This window comes from Equus caballus, chromosome 5, assembly GCF_041296265.1.
Source record: "Equus caballus isolate H_3958 breed thoroughbred chromosome 5, TB-T2T, whole genome shotgun sequence".
In the NCBI taxonomy this organism is placed as follows: domain Eukaryota; kingdom Metazoa; phylum Chordata; class Mammalia; order Perissodactyla; family Equidae; genus Equus; species Equus caballus.
The window spans coordinates 76,112,273-76,132,148 of record NC_091688.1 but is presented as its reverse complement, the minus strand read 5'-3'; positions in this window follow the sequence as shown (position 1 = coordinate 76,132,148).

Genomic DNA, 19,876 nt, shown 5'->3' with positions numbered 1-19,876 from the left:
TCCTAACATATTCTACAAGGCCAACATCACCCTGATACCAAAGCCAGACAAGGACAACACAAAGAAGGAAAATTGCAGGCCTATATCACTGATGAACATAGATGCAAAAGTCAACAAAATATTGGCAAACCAAATACAGCAATACATTAAAAAGATCATACACCATGATCAAGTGGGATTTACACCAGGGACACAGAGGTGGCTCAACATCTACAAATCAATCAACGTGATACACCACATTAACAAAATGAGGAACAAAATCCACATGATCATCTCAATAGATGCATTTGAGAAGATCCAACATCCAGTTATGATAAAAACTCTCAATAAAATGGATATAGAAGGAAAGTACCTCAACATAATAAAGGCCATATGTGACATACACACAGCCAACATCATACTCAATGGGGAAAAACTGAATATTGTTCCTCTGAGAGCAGGAAGGAGACAAGGATGCCCACTCTCATCACTCTTATTCAACATAGTACTGGAGGTTTTGGCCAGAGCAATTAGGCAAGGAAAAGAAATAAAAGGAATCCAAATAGGCAATGAAGAAGTGAAACTCTCACTGTTTGCAGAAGACATTATTTTATATATATAAAACCCTAAAAAATCCATTGGAAAGCTATTAGAAATAGTCAACAATTACAGCAAAGTTGCAGGGTACAAAATCAACTTAAAAAAATCAGTTGCATTTCTATCCTCTAATAGCAAACTAACAGAAGGAGAACTCAAGAACACAATCCCGTTGACAATGGCAAGAAAAAGAAGAAAATATGTTGGAATAAGTTTAACCAAGGAAGTGAAAGACCTATATAACGAAAACTACAAGACTTTACTGAAAGAAATTGATGATGACACAAAGAAATAGAAAGACATTCCATGCACATGGATTGGAAGAATAAACATAATTAAAATGTCCATACTACCTAAAACAATCTACAGATTCAATGCAATCCCAATCAGAATCCCGATGAAATAGAACAAAGAATCCTAAAGTTCAGATGGGGCAACAAAATAGAATTGCTAAAGCAATCCTGAGAAAAAAGAACAAAGCTGGAGGTATCACAATCCCTGATTTCAAAATATACTACAAAGCTATAGTAATCAAAACAGCATGGTACTGGTACAAAAACAGGCATACAGATCAATGGAATAGAATTGAAAGCCCAGAAATAAAACTACACATCTATAGACAGCTAATCTTCAACAAAGGAGCTAAAAACAATCAATGGAGAAAGGAAAGTCTCCACAATAAATGGTATTGGGAAAACTGGATAGCCACATGTAAAAGAATGAAAGTAGACCATTCTCTTACGCCATTCACAAAAATAAACTCAAAATGGATCAAAGACTTGACGGTAAGACCTGAAACCATAAAACTTCTAGAAGACAATATAGGCCATACACTCTTTGACATTGGTCTTAAAAGGATCTTTCAGAACACCATGTCTGCTCGGACAAGGGAAACAAAAGAAAAAATAAACAAGTGAGACTTCATTACACTAAAGAACTTTTACAAGGCAAGGGAAATCAGAATTGAAATGAAAAGACAACCCACCAGCTGGAAAAAAATGTTTGTAAATCGTATATCCAACAAGGGGTTAATCTTCATAATATATAAACTCACACAACTCAACAACAAAAAATCAAACAACCCAATCGAAAAATGGGCAGAGGATATGAGCAGACATTTCTCCAAAGAAGAAATACAGATGGCCAATAGGCAAATGAAAAGATGCTCAACATCACTGATCATCAGGGAAATGCAAATAGGAACTACACTAAGATATCACCTTACACCCGTTAGAATGGCTATAATAACAAAGACAACAAATAACAAATGTTGGAGAGGTAGTGGACAAAAGGGAACCCTCATACACTGCTGGTGGGAATGCAAATTGTTTCAGCCACTATGGAAAACAGCATGGAGATTTCTAAAAAACTAAAAATAGAAATACCATATGACCCAGCCATCCCACTATTGGGTATTTATCCAAAGAACCTGAAATCAACAATTTAAAGAGACTTATGCACCCCTATATTCATTGCAGCATTACCCAAGTGCCCGTTGACTAATGATTGGATAAAGAAGATGTGGTATGTACATAAAATGGAATACTACACAGCCATAAAAAATGACAAAATTGTCCCATTTGCAACAACATGGATGGACCTTGAGGGTATTATGTTAAGCAAAATAAGTCAGACAGAGAAAGACAAACACTGTATGATTTCATTCATATGTGGAAGATAAACAAACACATGGACAAAGAGAACTATTTAGTGGTTAACGGGGGCAAGGGGGCAAGGGGGCAAGGGGTGAGCACAAAGGGTGAAGGGGTACACCTATGTGGTGACTGATAAATAAAAATGTACAACTGAAATTTCACAATGTTGTAAACTGTCATAACCTCAATAAAAAAAAAAGGTATGAAGCATTCCACTGTGTTATGGGAATGAATTCCCTCCCTGCCTTACTCTTTCATCAGAGTAACACCTTCCTCCAGATGAAACAGGCCTTGGTTTCAGCCCTCAGCCCAGATGGGCTCTTTCAGGAACATTTCCCACCCAGTGAAGGGTCACATGGTACCTTCCTAATTCTTGTGAGTCCTGGTTTCCTCAGCCGGAGAGTCCTAAACAACAGAGAGTGTCTGCTTCTTCTTCCTCAAGTCTGAGATCAACATGTCCTTCAATTTCCTCTGTTCCTTGGTCAAATTAATTAAAAATAGTTGTCATTGCGTATCAAATTCTCAATTACCTGGGGTAATTGAAACATGTTTGAGTTCTCCCCCATAATCACTCCTACTTTTGGAGGTGTCTCCAGGGGTATTTTCTCATCGACGCTTGCTCGGGAAATGCCATAAGAATGATGTGTATCCATTTCATCCCTGCCTCCTTTCCAGATGCATCTTAGTTGACTCATCAAAATCATGCAATATAATTGAAACTAAAGAGATAAAGCAGAGCCAAGAGAAAAAGATGGTAAAGTGAAGCAAGAAATAATGCCACTACACAGCAATTCTAACCACAAGGATTCGAGCGGTTACTATAGAGAGCCCACAAATGTGGCTCTGAGCAACGAAGGAACCAGACCAGTCATAGGATTCACGAGGTTTTGTAAGATACACACCAGGAGCTCAGAAGACTTGAGACCTGAAAGAAATTTCTCCCACGCGTCTTCAAAATGGACACTAAAGTCATGAATAACATTTAAAGCAAGTGAGTTTCCAATAGCCGTTTCTTATAGTGTTTCTCAAAGAGCCTCAACTTAGGGTGTAACAGCCAAGCAAAGTCCTTGAAAACCTAGTTCTGTGAGGGAACAAAATGGTGTAGTTCAAATATGAAGATCCTTAATTATCTGATTAGATCCAGGCATAAAGTAAAAAAATATCTAAAAGAAACAACGGACTGCATCCTTCCCTAGATTTTGTTTTCTCCAGTCGAGCTTCAGTAAGAATCATGCAGCAGAGCAGTCAAAGATAAATTGTCTGGCAGGGACCTAAGATGTTGAAACTCTGTGTTTCTGATTAAATGCAGGTCTACACCTAAGAGCTTGGAATCCCCTTGTGAAAATGAAGGTTCCTAACCAGGCCATGTGCCTGTGTAGGTCTACCTCTGTAAAGAGGCAGACTGAGGTTAGCCATAGGCAAGGGCCAAATTTCCTTCAGAAAACACGTTTGTTCAAACACACAACGAAGGGACAGCCCCATGGAGCATGACCACTGTGTGACATAAATAACAACCCTCCCACAAACATCTCAGACATTCCACAGTTACATATAAATTTAGTTTTCTATTATCCTGTTTTGGTTTATTCATCCTATGCCTCCCCACCCACTGGAATAGATAGTTGAGAATTGACTGTTGAAAACAAAATCGACCTGCAGAGAAAAAGTCACTTTGGATTAATGACTGAGGCCCCAGGCTATTGGTTTAGTGTTTAATTTGGCTCCTTCCCAATCCAGTCCCGTGTGGGAGATGGGTTACCCATATAGCTTTCTCCACCAGCAGCATGATTTTGTTTTCTAGAAAATGTGTACACTTGGTAAGTTGTCAAAGTGAGTTGTACTTAAGGTATGCGTTATTCAGAGGGAGAAAACCTTTTCAGCACTACTTGAAATCCTTATTCCTGACAAAGCATTAAGAATTCAACACAGTAATCTTATTGTTTTAGCTGGTGCTTCCACCATTACTCATGCAACATGACTGGAAAAGAAACTAATGATGCTCTTTCCCTCCCGCTGTGTTTTGTGTGTGCGAATTTTTTTTAACTTTTGGTTTAGGATGAATGCGCCTAACAATCCACCATCTGGTGTCCAAATATTTTTACAGACATGAATCCAAATACCACAAAATCATTGCCCCAGCTCAGGTGATGTGGGGCTTTTTCTCAGGCAGGCTTTTTATTAAATGTGATCATTCCCGAACTATGAGAATCTCAGCCAGGAATGTTAAGATTTAGCCTTGAGAAGAAAACTCGCCATGTGGACCTATAGAAGAAAAGAGGGAAGGGAGAATTCCCCCTGGAGCTAATTTCAAGAGAAAAAAAATGAACTCTTGCTTGTGTTATCATACACAGCAGTATACAAACGGAATCAAAGTGACAACTCGTGCTGCATTCCTGCTGTAATCGTCACTGGTGGAAGAAGATAAGGTGCCGGGAAAGCTTTGTGGGAATCGAGTTTCAGCCCTGTCAGGTGTAATCAGAACCCTGGTTTTAAAACAAAGGCCTCCACTCCACCTCCTCAGACCGAGGAGGTTCACTTCCCCATCCCCCAGGCACTGAGAGGAAAAAGAAGGCACAAGTGTGTAAGAGCAAAATAAAACCAAAACAAACAGTAATAGCACACTGAGTGCTCTCTCCCCCTCTTCACACGCTGGCATCCATCCGTCCACCCCTAATGTTGGATTCCCCCCTCATCCAATGTAACATGGCAATAGATTTTTAGAAAATGTGGTTGTAATTTTAAACAGCTAAGATTCCCCTCTTAACCCTATGTCAACAACCTTGGCTAGTGAGTCTGTGTATCATGATGGAGTTCCTAGGTCAGCACTATGTCCTGAAGACACAAGAGTAGAGAGAATATTTTTTTCTGAAAGAAAAGAGATAGTACGTTTGCTCAAAATGTCACCTAAATTTTGAGTGAGAACAGAGAAAATTGCTCGTCAGTGAAAGTGTTATACTGAGAACATTAGAATCTGCATTGCTGAGTTCCCTTACAAAGTTGAAAATAGGGGCCAACACAACCCAAAGGATGACAGATCCTTGCAGCTTCCAACTTTGGAAGTGAACCTAATTGGAATGTCCATTAAAATAACCACAGAACTCAGCGTGTCCATAGTTTGTTATTGGTAAGACTGTTCAGAATGACTGGGTTTTGATGCAGCTGCCTTGGGAGGAAAGGGAGAGAGAACACTCCCATTTCAGGGATGGGCAAACTGAGGTACAGTGGAAATTCAGCAGTCATGCCAGGGTCACTGAAAGTCCGCGGTGAGCTGGAGATAGGTCAGAAAGAGTGGAGGAAGTGTAGACATTAGCAATGAGGTGACAGCTAGAGGAAATCAAAACCCTGTAGTGTGGGAAAAGGACAATTAGCCAAGACAGAGGAGCAGGAAGGAATACAGAATGAGTTACAATCAGAGGAAGCGAGCCAGCAACAAAAGAGAAGGACTGGCCGGGTGGGGCCCTGAGAGGAGCCAGGAGAAATGACTTAGGAATGCTGGCTTTCTTTCGGGGTCTGTCAGGGCCTTATTGTTTGCTGCTCCGGCTGGTGATTTAACCCCTTTATACCTCAGAGTGTCAAACTCTAAGGCAGCTATCTTTATTCATGAAGCTCTTGGAGATTGTTGCGTGAATATTTTGAATTCCAGATAAGAATGACTTCATAATTAGTTAGAAAAACCTGTCTTGCACCCCCTAAAAAGGGCAAAAGTTTAAGCTTGGATGGGCTAGCGGAATATTTCCATCGGAAACATCAGAAACACCTACAGCACAGGTATTAGCAAGTGTACCTGGTTTAAGGCCAGAAAGTATTCATGAAAATGAGACTTTTTTAAAGAAAACATGTCAAAGCGTTTAAAAGTAATTTCTATGACTACCACAATTACCTAAGGGGATGAAATGTTCTATAGCTAGTAGGCGGCGATAGAAGAAAGTATGGCTGATTTATGAAAATAAGAATTTGCTTATTTTTAAAATCAATGTGTTTATCATACATGATTATTGGCACAATGGAAAAAGATTTATGGTGAGCCCAAAATAAAACTGTTTTTGACTTATTCCTAAAAATCAATTGGCAGAAAGCTGAGAGGAAGGTTGGCTCAAATCAGCCAAGATGTGAAAATCCTGGGAGAAAGGCAAGTAGAAGGATGGCCTGCAGCAACCAGGGTCGTTGAAGAGAAAGCGCAGAGTTGATGATAAAGTAGATGAGGACGCTCAACAGGATTAGGAAAACCAGATACTATTACAAAGGGTGGCTTGAGGGGACAAAATGGATAAGAAGGTAAATTAAGGATTCTTAAAAATACTCTGTGTCCAGGAAATGAATAGCTGCTCACACAAACTAATAAATGAAGAAGGATCACATGAGAATGACCGAAAGTTACCATGGAAAAAACAGAAGGTTCTTGGTTTATAAAACCAGCACACTTAGAAAGAAGATTAAAAAAAAAAAAAGTGAGGGGCGACTTTGAAACAAGACTAAGAGGGTGTAAAAGTTAACTAAGAAAGCCTAAAGTAGACAGTGATGGAAGGATGGCGCTAGAAAAAGCTACAACAATAAAAGATTCTTAATTACCTTAAAGTGATCGTGGGTGAGGGAGAACATTCAGGAACTTGAAAAACTGAACTAGCTTTTATTTTAGTTTAGTTTTTTTGCCCTTGCCTTCATGAAGCCAGTAAAATGTATCAGAAATGGAAACAGTGTCAGAAGAGTGATAAATTAAAGGCAATTAGGAATTTCCCTTTAATAAATTAAGATGACTCAAGAGGAGACAACTCCTGAGTGGGAAGGAAAAGCCGCAGAGATTAATACTGCCTTAATACAGTGTTTGGATGGCTCCTTGGAAAGGCAGAGATACTCAGGGAAATTCGAGCCAAGTAAACCTAGCACCGTTCTAGAAATGGACCAGAGAAAAAGCAGAAAATTGCTAGCCTCTCCCTCATAACTCAGCAGCAATTGAAAAATTTAAAGTGCAGATAAAGCATTGGCGTGAAATTACCAAATGCCTAGATATATATGAGTTCAGAAGATAAAACAATCTAATTTTAAGAAAAGTTGCCTCTAAATTAAAATCCTTGGTGAGGTTTTGGACATTTAAATTTATAGAGAAGGCTGTTAAATGGACACTTATTGACATCATCGTCATATTCGGCAAATGTTATTTATTAACTCACATCCTAGAATAGAGACCGGTTAGGAAGTACTAAGAGAAGATTAAACAACCCCTCCCTAGTTCGAGATTTTAAGATTCTTAAGGAGCTGACATCAGCGTAGACACAAAATTTCCCACAAGCTTGGGCGTCCAGTGATAGGAAGGCACATGCATTGTGCAGTGTATGCACGAGCAAGAAAATCTCAACCTCAGAGTCCTCTAAAAAGAGAAGACATCATAGAAGAGGTGAAGAAATCCTTGAAGAGAGGCGATGGAACAGTTTTCGTGGCAGACAGGGCATTTCTGATATAGGAAGAGCCTCTGAGAAGGCCTGGAGCCAGGAGCGGGAAGTCAGACAGAGGAATCCTGAGCAGGGCTTGGTGACGGCATCCGTCTATAAGGGGTCGTGGGAACGGTTAGCTGTTCTAGAAGCAGGCAGTTCTGAGCATACGTTCTAGAGTGAGACAATCTGGCTTTTGGAGTCCAGCTCCATAGTTGTAAACTTTTTTTTTGTTTAACCTTTCCTGCGCTTTGATTTCCTCATCTCAAAAATAAAACTTTAATAGAGAAACTACCTAAGATTGTCCTAAGATTTAAGTGAAATCATACGTGAAAAATAACTCCAATAATAGCTCTTGCAGTGAATGGTCTGAGGTGAGAATGAGGACCCTCCTAACTGCCTCGGGTCATCTCTGGCTGACCGTCTACTGCCTTTTCAAAACCTTTACGCTCTCCAAGGACCACACCCCTACCTGGTTCCCTCCGTCTAAAAGATGGTGGGAAGACCTATTTCACCCTCAGTTTTCCTTTTTTCAACTCTAAACATAGTCCCTTTCTTCTCCACCTGGCCTCGTGTCCCATTTTTGAGGACACGGTGTCCCCGCTCCTTTCCAAGGCTGGCCTGTCTTGCACCAGGGATTCAATTTCCCAGGGCCCTCGCAGGATGGCCTGTCATCAGTAAGCCCACCCCACTCTCCTCGCGGCAGTGGCTCCTCCAACAGCTCCTTCGCCTCAGCCTCTAGCCACGCTCCCCTTTCCTCTGGCTTTTCCTCCAACATGCAGAGCCAGCAGGGCCCTTCTCTGCTTCCCTGCAGCGGCTACGCTCCCCTCTATCTGCATTTTGCCCCCTTACTCCACAGAAACAGCTGGTTTGCTGGCCGCCAAAGAAGACTGTAACAGGTGTATTCTATCCCATTCTATTCTAGCGTCCTGCGACTCTGAGTTCACCTTCAGTAACAGGTTGTTTTCTCTCTTTCCTGATCATTCCTTCTCAGTCTTCTTTTCTTTCCTCAGTCTGTTCATGGACCAGTCTCCAAGGATTCTAGACTTAGCATGTCCAGTTTCTCACACTTTCCTTCCTCTAGGCGGCCTCATCGCACCCATGACTGATCATTTCTTTGCAGGTCATCCCTTCACTACCCTCCTGAGGCTGGAATTTCCGATTGCCTTTTGAAAATTTCACATTATTGATTTTCATTCATTTATCCATCCACTCAACAAATATTTGTTGAATGTCACTGAAACATGTCTAAAATCATCTACTTATTTCTCTCCATCCCCACCCCCTCTGCATTTAGTCCTGTCCTTTCTCTGGATAAATGAGTTAATCACTCTACCTGAATAAGGATCCTAGAAGTCATTTTCAGCCTCCTCACCTAGAACATTTAATCAGCCACTGAGTCTGTGTTGGGTGTACACTTGTCCTTTTTCATATGCGTATTGTTCTCTCCAGAAGCTAGAAGCTAGCTTATTTCTTAGGGGCAGAAGCTAATTTTATTTCTCTTTGCAATCTCCCAAAGTGACTTAGTGTAGTTTCTAGGACTGAGTGGAACTCCCTAAATATTGTTGAATTATATTGAGTTGAAATCATTTATGAAGTGATTGACAGTTATGGTAAGAATCTTAGAAGACATATCTGTTAATTCTTTGGCAAAAAATGCAACTGCACTCAGTTATCAATTAATATCTACAATTCTAAAATTCTGAAGAAATGGTGCAGAAAATTATTTAATGGGCCCAAAAACAATTTTTATTTTTTAAAGATTGCCACCTGAGCTAACAACCGTTGCCAATCTTCTTCTTCTTTTTTTTTTTTTTGCCTGCTTTAGCTCCCCAAACCCCCCTGTACATAGTTATATATCTTCGTTGCAGGTCCTTCTAGTTGTGGGATGTGGGACACCACCTCAACGTGGCCTGATGAGCAGTGCCATGTCCGCGCCCAGGATCTGAACCCTGGGCCGCCGCAGCACAACGCGCGAACTTAATCACTCAGCCACGGAGCCGGCCCCTAAAAACATTAATTTTAAAGATAGAAGTTGAATTGTTCAGAGAGGAGACCATCCTTTGTTTAGCCAAAGACCTTGAATATGAAAGATGAAATTCCCAATGGTGAAGTGCCCTGTATAAGAAAAAATATCAAGAATTAGGTGAGGGTGATGTCAGCGTCATGGCAGAGTGAGTTGTTCTCTTTGTCTCTCCCATCTAAGTTACAATTTAAGGATCATCCATTAACCAACAGAGGATTCCCACACAGCACAACAAGAAGTGAAGGCTGGCAGTCAGAGGAAGAGAAAGAGCAGCTGAGGGAAGTGAAGTGAGGGGCTGATGCTGTCAGGGACCTCCACAAAGAAACCTAGTACGTGCTTAAGAATGGCCAAGTGAGATTTACACACAGGGGTGTCCAATATGTGGTTATTGGCTGGGCTGTGCTATAATTTCATGCAACTCCCATCATTCTCTCCTACACTTTAGAACCTCAATAAAAGTCTGCTATGTGGTGCCCCAAGTCAATGGGCGTGGCAGCCATGGAGTGTGCCACCCAGAGTTCTCGTCAGGAGAACCGGCTGTAAGCGGTGCAGTTACATCAGCCTCCACACCTTTGGGACCCACTGCAATGTTCACACCAAGGCCACTGTCTCCCTGGGTGCTCCAGCCTGTGACTGAACTCAGTAGGGAGCTCTGGCTGGGCCATTCCTGCCCAAGGCAGGACTCCTCCAATGGCTGCTCTTTGCTCTAGATCTCTCCATCTGCCTGCAAGGACTTCCTCAGAGCTGCGCTGTGGTCTCAGGCTCTGCCTATCAATCCTCTTCCTTCCTTCCCTTTCTCTCTTCACAGGTGTCTGACCTGTGTCATGGGCTAAGGATCCCCCTACCTACTTCTGCTCTCTCTCTCTCCCCTTTATTCCTTCACGAGTGTTTTCCTCAAGAAACCTCTTGCATTTCTAATTCTGTCTTGGTGACTGAATCTCAGAGGACATGAATTGCCACAGTGCGGTGGTTTTCTCTGGGATGGGGTGTGGCGAGGAACTGGAGCAGTTTCCCTGGTGGGGGTGACATGGTGCAGAAAAGGGACAGCACATCCAGGAGGCGAGGGGCTGGGTGAGGACTGAGAATTTAGCAGAAGCAGGAGGACAGAAGTGACTAGGAAGAGAATAATGCTGTGGGAACATCTAGAGATTTGGAGAGAGCTGCTGGGTTTCTCATTTCGAATGGAATAGATACTGTTAAAGGATAAGGTCGCCTCAGCACTGGAGGACTTCCCAGGCTATCCAGGCGTCTTGCTGTGTGTGAGCAGGTACAAAGCAAGCAGCTCATGATGTGGTGCTTTGTGAGGGGCGACCTGCAGCCCGAGGGGAGTGGAGGGTGGTGAGAGAGCGCTCATGGAGCCAGCAATTGTACCACAGTTCCCACCACAGGGCTCGGCCAAGAGGAAGCTGGGAGACTTAGTGGACAAAACCTGCCACTCTCAGTGAGAGCGAATTCCCCGATCTGGATGTATTACATTCGATATGCAGTGCACTGGTGAATAATGTCCTCAAATCACAGTGACCGTTAAGAAAACTGGGGATTGAACATCGTCAGTGTGGTATTCCAAATGAAACCAGGATGGCCTGCTTTGTTGATTCAGAGCACAAAAACAGTATTATCGCTTTTACATCTTAAGGTAATTGCTTGCTTCTGCAAGATGATCTGTATCTGTCTGCCCTAAGGCCACCTCTGCTCGCTTACCTCCGATCGTTCAAGGACCCTGACACTCACGTGCTCTGCAGCGCAGAGAGGTGATGAAAGCTGGGACTATTGGTTGCACTAAATGCTTTCCACACACTTTATCAAGCTGTGTTTACATAACTCAGAGGGTCCACTAAAGTGACTTTTCCTGAGCAGAGAAAGTCTGCTCCACGTTCTGGTCTACATTTTAAACACCTCTCAGACACCCTATTACTCAAAAGTGTCAGGTGATTCTACCAACTAACGACCAGATATTTGACAAGATGTTCAACAAGATTCCAGAATGCATTATAAAGGCTGTGTCGATAGCCTGTCATACGGTGATTACCTGAAGAGCCACCAGCGTTTAGCTGAGGCTCTCTGGCTCTGCGTGGCCTCGGGACACGTGTGAATCACAACGGAAAAGGCAAACTCCTGTAGAAATGTGCAACTCACAGTCTTAGTTCTGACCTGCCTTCCTGGACCTGTTCCTTTTACTGTTTCTCCTCCGTTCCTGAGCCTCTGAGCTAACAAATTTACTGCTTGATGTCCTTCCTCTGTTCCCTGTTCGACCTTTGGATTTGATGTTCCATTTCGCCTCAGATACGACCGTTGTTCCTCCCAGCGAAGGTTCTGGGCCTCTCCTCTGCTGGGCTGCGTTCAACCATTTCAGGTCAACACTCCTCCTGGGTACACTGGGACTTTTCCACCGGGGCTCCACTCCTGGGGGAACACCCGGCAGGTTCGGTGCTAGAGCCTGGGCAGGCAGGAGCTGACATAGTTCTGCCTCCTCATATTGGGAAGAGGCATTTTTCTTATTCTCTACAGCCCCAAGGGACAGCATGAGGAATAGTGGGACGTTAAAGGGATAGAGTGTGGCTTAAAACAAAAACAAAATGGTATTTGACAGCAGACAGCCAGCCACAGTTGTCACTTCCTCACCACTGAAAGGTGCTCAAGCCAAGGCTGGCTGGTAGTCGAGTGGAGCCTGGCCTCTTATGGGCCATTTTACCAGGCGTCTCCAGGGCCCTTCAGTCCTGAGGTTCTAAACTTTCACGATCTTTGAGTTAAAAGAAAACAAGTCAGATGCTTGACTAGAAGGAACAACATGGAGTGAGAACCGCTGGGGCGTCACTACAGATGTATGGCTGCTGCCGAGAAGGAAATTAAACGTTGAGCTGAGAAGCAGGAGAGTTTGAATCTCGTTGGGAGGGAGGAACCATATCCTCGGAAGGGACCTGGCCAACTGTTTGTGCTTTTCTGTGCCAAATGGAGCAGGTTAGACCTAAAGAATGTCAGCAATTTTCGTCTTCCCACATGGCTACTCTATAATATTTAGCTTTACTACTTTTTTCACAAGCGATTACTTTAATTATTTTAATTAGATTGTTCATGTACTTCAGTGGTTTACAGGCGCTTTTCTTTTTATAGCACACCCATAAACGGTGGAGGGAAACTACCACCTCGGAGGAAGCTGGGGAGCTTCTGTAGGCAGCCATGGAGCATCTTTCTCCACTCTGACCTGGAGACACCCACATCCTGGGACCTCCTTAGAGAGGATGCGAGTCCCCTCCTCTGGGCAGGGCCTGAGTCACCTGCATATCCTCTGTGGTCATTGCCACTTCGGTCAAAGCGACAGAGAGTAAATAACCTGTTTTCTATGTGTTCCTCTGACAACAACCACCCAGAGTAAATGCTAAAGGTTGTGGATGGTGAGTGGTCAGCTTTGATTAAAATTCCACATGCTTGGCATTTCTTAGCTATCTGGTGGACTCCTGGTTCCATCTCTTACCAGTTGTGTGACCTTGAAAAAGTCACTTCTCAAGTTCTGCGTTGGCCCATCTGTCAGATGAAGGTCGAGGCACCGACCCCCCAGAGCCCCCTGCGGAGGAAGCGAGCAGCCTGGGCTCGGCCATCCTCGCGCCTCTGCCTGTGGGCCCTCTTGCCCCTCCGCCTCCCGCATCTGCTCTGCTCGACAATTCGGACAAGACAAAACCGGGATCCTGTGGTTCCAACTTCAAGGCTCTTTCTTACTTTAAGCCTATTCTTCACCTAAGTACAAAAGAGAGAAAGTAAGTTGAGATAATTTCCAAGGAATTATCACTGCTCTGAGAGTCATACTGGGACATCTGAAAGGCCCCAAGTTCCCTTTCTCCAGGGCTAAACACGTGCTATTTTGAACCTGTGTCCCCTGGCCGGTCCTTCCCTACCTCCTGGGCTGCCCAGCCCATGGGAACAGCCTTCAGGTCACTTCAGGCTCGGCTGCCCACAAAGGGCTGACCCAGGAAAGGAGAGAGGGACAGGGACACCAGGTTTTGCCAGGCCAAGGCCCTGCATGTTGTTAATTTTTGTTGTCTAAAATCATTTTTTGAGCTTTTTTCTTAAAGATTTTATTTTTTCCCCTTTTTCTCCCAAAGACCCCTGGTACATAGCTGTGTATTTTTAGTTGTGGGTCCTTCTAGTTGCGGCATGTGGGATGCCGCTTCAGCGTGGCTCGATGAGTGGTGCCACGTCTGTGCCCAGGATCCGAACTGGCGAAACCCTGGGCCGGTGAAGCAAAGCGCACGAACTTAACCACTCAGCCACAGGGCCAGCTCCCGAGCTTTTTTCTTAAAGAAACCAGGAGTGACCAATGCGGCTTTCCTCGCAGTAACCTGTCTAAGAAGGGAACTGGAGCTCTTGATAGCGGATCTGGAGAACTCCAACCTTTCTATGCCACAGGGCTGCGAAATCACCATCAATGGAAGTGTGATATTTTTTAAATTTATTTTTTGGTGAGTAAGATTGGTCCTGAGCTACATCTGTTGCCAATCTCTCCTTTTTTGCCTGAGGAAGATTGTCACTGAGCTAACACCTGTGCCAATCCTCCTCTATTTTTTTGTGGGATGCCTCCACAGCATGGCTTGGAGTGGTGTAAGTCTGCACTGGGGACCCAAATCCTGGAACCCAGCCGCCAAAGCAGAGCAGGCGAACCTAACCACTATGCCACCAGGCCGATGGAAGTGTGATTTTTAAAAAATTTTTCATAAAAATTTTAGTAGATTAATAAAAACAGAATTTTTTTTTTCTCCTAGAGTTTCCTATGGCTGGGATCCAGAACAGAGAAAAACGATTTGGTCTCTGTGGAATTGAAATGTTTGTGCTTGACCTCATGTACTGTATTTTTGCTCGTTAAATATGATAACCGTATGCCATTTTAGGTGTAATTTAAAGAACTGAAGGAAGAACTGGCCCCTTAGATTTTCAGAAGGAATCTTTTGGCTCCATCTTGTGACTATTTTTCATATGATTTAAACAAAACCAAAAACGGCCCTCGTAAGTTTTCAAAAGCAGTCTTCTGGCGTCCTCTCGTGGCGCATTACAGAATTGGGACAAAGAAATTGCGCAGACCTTTGCTCCTCCTGTTGTCACAGCTCTTAGTGAGTTCCTGAAGAATCACAGTGTAGCCACACATTAATTTGTGTACATTTGAAGTGCAATATAAGAAATATCAATAAAGTCTCCCTTTCACCTCAAAAATGAAAATAAAGGGAATATCTTCAACATTTTAACATTTGTTAAGAATCACAAAATTTTAAACCTGGCCAGCCAAACAGCTGCTGTAATATCTACCCTATTAATATGGAATAGATTTTACAGAGTTTCTCAACCTCGGCACTACTGACATTTGGGGGCTGATAATTCTTTGTTGTTGAGGGCTGTCCTGTGCTTTGTAGGATATTTAGCAGCATCTCTGGTCTCTACCCAGTAGATGCCAGTTGTGATGACTGAAATGTCTCCATTTTGGTAGTGGTGGGGGGTGGGCAGCAGAAACCCAAAATTCTCCTGGCTTGAGAACCATTGAGAGAGAGTACACTATGAAATCATTGAGATAAAATGGAGAAAATAAAAACAGCATCGTGGCTGGTACCACTTTAATTTTCCCAAATTGTCTTGAGACAGGAGAAGAAGAACAGAAACAAGGAAAAAATGCTGTTGGCCTGGCCAGAAGATCAGCCCCCAGAAAAGTGACACAAAACTGTCATGTTTACCACCCTGAAGCCTGAGCATGCACACCCCTCAAGTCAGTCTCGAGCATGTAAGGTTTTCATGATTACGTTGTATGGTTGCATCATAAAATGTGACTTATGTTTCCAGAAAATCCTAAAGTCTTACTCTCCTGACTTCCTGACCTTCAGGTTCTCTCTGGGTCCTGGCTTTCACCTTGATCTAATATTTCATCTACTTTTCTCTGCACCCTTCTTCTTGAGCTATTCTCACATAATGATTCCAATTCTTCTTCACATTGGGTACTAGCTCAAAGACTGAGATCTCCTTCCACATACAGAATCTTCTAAGAGTTTCCAAGGATAACTTTACCTCTTCCACCATTCTCTGCGAATGACTCAGTATCCTAACTTAAATATTTCAAAATTTTACCCCTTTCTGCTATCACTTTTAACCTCTACTTTTTTCCATGATCAATATTTCATTCATTCATTCATCACTCTTTTGATGATTACCTCGTATAGTGCAGGCACAGTGGTGAATGCCAGGGTTACAAAAGCGTTAAGCTGACCCCTAAGCAGCCCACCTGCAGTCTATACTAAAGGGGGAAAAGAGAAATTACAACGCATTTGCATAGCAAGTGATAGGATGCAGATGTCAATGAAGGGCTCCAGTAGCCTAGAAAAAGAACTAATTCTGCCTCAAGGTAGTCCAAGAAGGTTTCCAGGAGGAGGTGGCAATTAATCTGGATATAGCAGGATGCATAAGGGTTTGCAGGGCCAAGAGCGCCCCAGGCAGAAAGAAGAATACACGGAAAGACCAGATCTGTGCATGAGTCTCATTCGTTTCTCTTCTTACCTTCTCGACCCTCTTCTGCAAAGATGAGTCTTTTCCCTCCCCCTGCATATGGATGTGCATGTCAGAGGGACAGCCACCATGTCACTGAATCGTTTTCTCTAACACACTACTACTCTTGCTCCAGGCTCTGCCACTCTCCACTCGCTGCTTCCTCATCTGACTTCTCGCTACCTTTCTGCTCGCATCCGGTGGTCAGAACATGTCCCTTCTATCTCTGTCATCTCTGTCTCATCCAACCCTCATCTCTTGCCCTGTGATCATTACTGCTATTCAGACACAACTTATCTCTGTCCTAGAATCTGGAAAAAGCCTCCTGACTGGCTCTTGGCTTGCAGTCTCCCGCTTTCCAGTCTTTCTGGTCATAAGCTATAACTTACAGAAACCTAGCCAGGTTTTGGATCACTCGCTCCTGCCTCAGCTGCAGGGCAGCAGGGAAAGCCAACTGTCTGATATTTGCAGACTTTCACAGGAGATGAGCTCTGTGGAAGGAACACGTGGAGATGGCAGTGACATAGCAACCCACGGTGTGGCCACCACAGCTTAAAGATCAGGCCCCTGCCCCAGGAAGACCTGGGTGATTTCCCTGCCAGCTCCCATTCCCACAGGCCTTCACTCCTCGGTGTTCCTCAGACGGGACAGGCCCTCTCCCACCTCAGGCCCTCTGTGCTTGCTGAGTGCTCCCGTTGTGTTCTTTGCTCTCCTGCTGCATGGTTCCCTCCCTTATTTCCTCTTAATCATGTCTCAAATGTCACCTTTCCTGAAAGGGGCCCCACGACCCTCCCCAGAACAGCAGCACCGCTCATTCCTCAGAGATCTTACCCCAACTGACTTATGTACTTGTTTGTTTATTTCCTATCTCCCCTCCATGACAGCAGGGACTTTGTCCACTTTGTTCTCTGCTGTGTCCCCAGGGTGTGGGTGAGTGTCAGGCACACAGTAGTCAGTACTGAGTAAACACCAACTGAATACATAATGGAAGAGTCAGGATTTTTGCCCTCTCCCTAGCAGGATCTACATTTTCCAGTCACGGGATTTGGGTGAGATTTTTCCACCTCTAGGTGCTGGGGTGGAGTTGGAAAAAGAGGATTTGACTGGCCTGGAGGCCCCATCCTCTTGGCAGCAGTCGTTGGCTCAGAGTGCCAAGCCCAAGTCAAACAGTCCAGGCGGTGGTTGGTTTACGGCCGGGAAGGTGGCCCAAGTTGGTCTGATCCAGCTAAAGTCCCTTTGGCTTGGTGGTTAGGGAAAGGCAAGCCCTCTGTTCTCGGAGTGGGCGTGACTTGCCCTGGTAAGAGTGGAGTGGCAGCGGGTACTTTGCCATCAGGAGAAACTCCAGCCTGAGGACCATGTCCAAAGGTGAGCCGAGAGTGTCATAGACAAGCTGAGCCAGAGCCCTACCACAATGTGAACCTCTCCTTCTAATCCTCCTGCATCTTTACAACTTCTGGACTCTTTGTTTTGCGAACTGATGGATCCCATTATTGTTTAAGTTAGGTTGAGGTCGGTTTTTCTTTTCTGTGCAATCTAAAGCATCCTAACTGATACACTTGTCCTTAAAATGCTCCAGCACCCTGGTGATGTTTAAAGAAGGACATTGATAAATTAGAATATTTATTATTGAATGAATGAAATCATTCATCAAGCATTTATGGAGCACCATACAACTACTTTAGAGAGCTAAATGATAAACGATATAAAACCTACCTCATTTGAGGGAAAATGACAAGAAATAGGAAGTGTTTAGACTCAAGGAGAGAAGACTTAGAAGGACCATGAGGGACATCTTCATGACAGGTGTAGTCTCATATATTTGAAGGGTGTGACGTGTTGAGACATGGATTTAGCTAGGACCTGTTGGAACACAAGATTATTTTAATTCTGTTTTAGATGCCAATCCCTTCTCCTAAGGTAACAGGGGGAAATATATTCACAAGAACAAAGGCAAGACTTTGTAATTAGCTCAGACTTCAGCTCCAGACTGCAGTGTTTCCTCTCAAAGGAGAAGGGCTTTTTACGTAAGGCGGACTGACCCGGGGGATCACAGCAGGATGGAAAACCTCCTCTGGGTTCCTCCCAGTCTGAAGACAAACCCTTACTGTGAATCTTACCACTCCGATGGCAAGAGAGGATACCCACGCCAGTCCGAACCGGATGGGGAGCCACTGTAGGAATAAAAGACGTGGATGTCTATCTCTGTCTTCTCCTTGCCCTTGCCCCCATTGAGTCTTCCGATGAGTTCATAGCCTTGATCAACAGTAGAACGCAACCTCCTGAGAGCCTTTGAGCCAAGGGTATCTAGCTAAGCCATTCAGGGATTCCTGATCCACACAAACTGTGAGATAATAAATTCTTGTTATTTTTAAGCTGCTAAATTTCTGAAGTTTCAGAGGGTTACACAATAATAGAGAACCAACACAAATGGGTACGTAGAATTTCATTATATAAATTTAGGTTAATTCCAACTTTTCCCAGTTGCAATATAGCATTGAACATCTTTGTACGTGTATTCCTGTGTATTCCTAAAAGTAGCTGTGTAGGCTAAATTATTAGACATGGGATTGTTTACTCCTATCTCGAATTATAGTATTTTCAAATTATCCCCCCAAAAGCTTATATACCAATTTATACTCCCAATAAAATGTGTCTGAGAGCGTCTTATGCCCCATAACCTTGCCGATACCAAGTAGTATAGTTGTTTACCATTTGCCAATTTGCGAGTTACCAGATTAACTCTCCGCCTTCTCCGTCTTGCTCTTGCCCTAGAAGTTTGACCTCTACAGGCTTCTTCAACATGGCCCTCCCTCCGGCTGCCAGCTGGATTCAGCCAGTGGAGAGCCCGACCAGAGGTCACAGGTGGGAAGAGAGTCAACTCAAAGTGTTTACTCTGATTGGTTTTGCCTTCAGAACAAAGTTCATTGTTCCTCTAACTGACCTTTTCTCCCTCTGAGCTGCCGTATCTTTTCTCTCCTTTTGACTTTTCACACATAAAAATAATATCTGTTGGCTGCCAATAGCCCCAGGCGACTGTGGTGTCCCTCATTCCCAGCTCTACCCCGAGTCCCTGTAAATGAGCCTTCCCTGCTTTACCCTATTTTGAGTCTGCTATGATTTTCAGTTCTCTATTACGTTGTCTTTTCTCACTGAGTTTTAGGGCACTCTGTCTATATTGAGATCATAACCCTTTGTTTATCACTTGGTGTGGGAACATCTATCCTGATTTGTTCCTTTTTAGTTTTGTTTAAGATGGTTTTTGTGTAAATTTGTTTAAATTCTCACTCAATGCTCCACCCTAGAGAACATGGCCTTGACCTTGACAAATCCATTGCCACTCGCTTCTCCTCTCTGAGGTAAAGTGAAATGTCTGGATCCTGATCTACTTGTGGCCCAAATAGCATCTTCCCCTCGTTAAAAGTTTGCTTTCCTCTTTAAGTATTTGGAAAGGTTTTCTCTTGCATTCCACCTGAGTTGTATGTATTTCAGGAGCTGTTCTTCAACCTCAAGTGCCTCTTCCCTCTGCTCCCGGCTCTGCTGAGGACCTCAGATAATCTCACACTGCTCCCTGGCTGGAATCCCCGGGCATGGTCCCCTGCCCTGAAAGCATGCTCCATCAGCACCGGTGGAGCTGTGAGTGTGGGCAGGCTACACTTTGTTTAGGAAACCCTCACTTAACT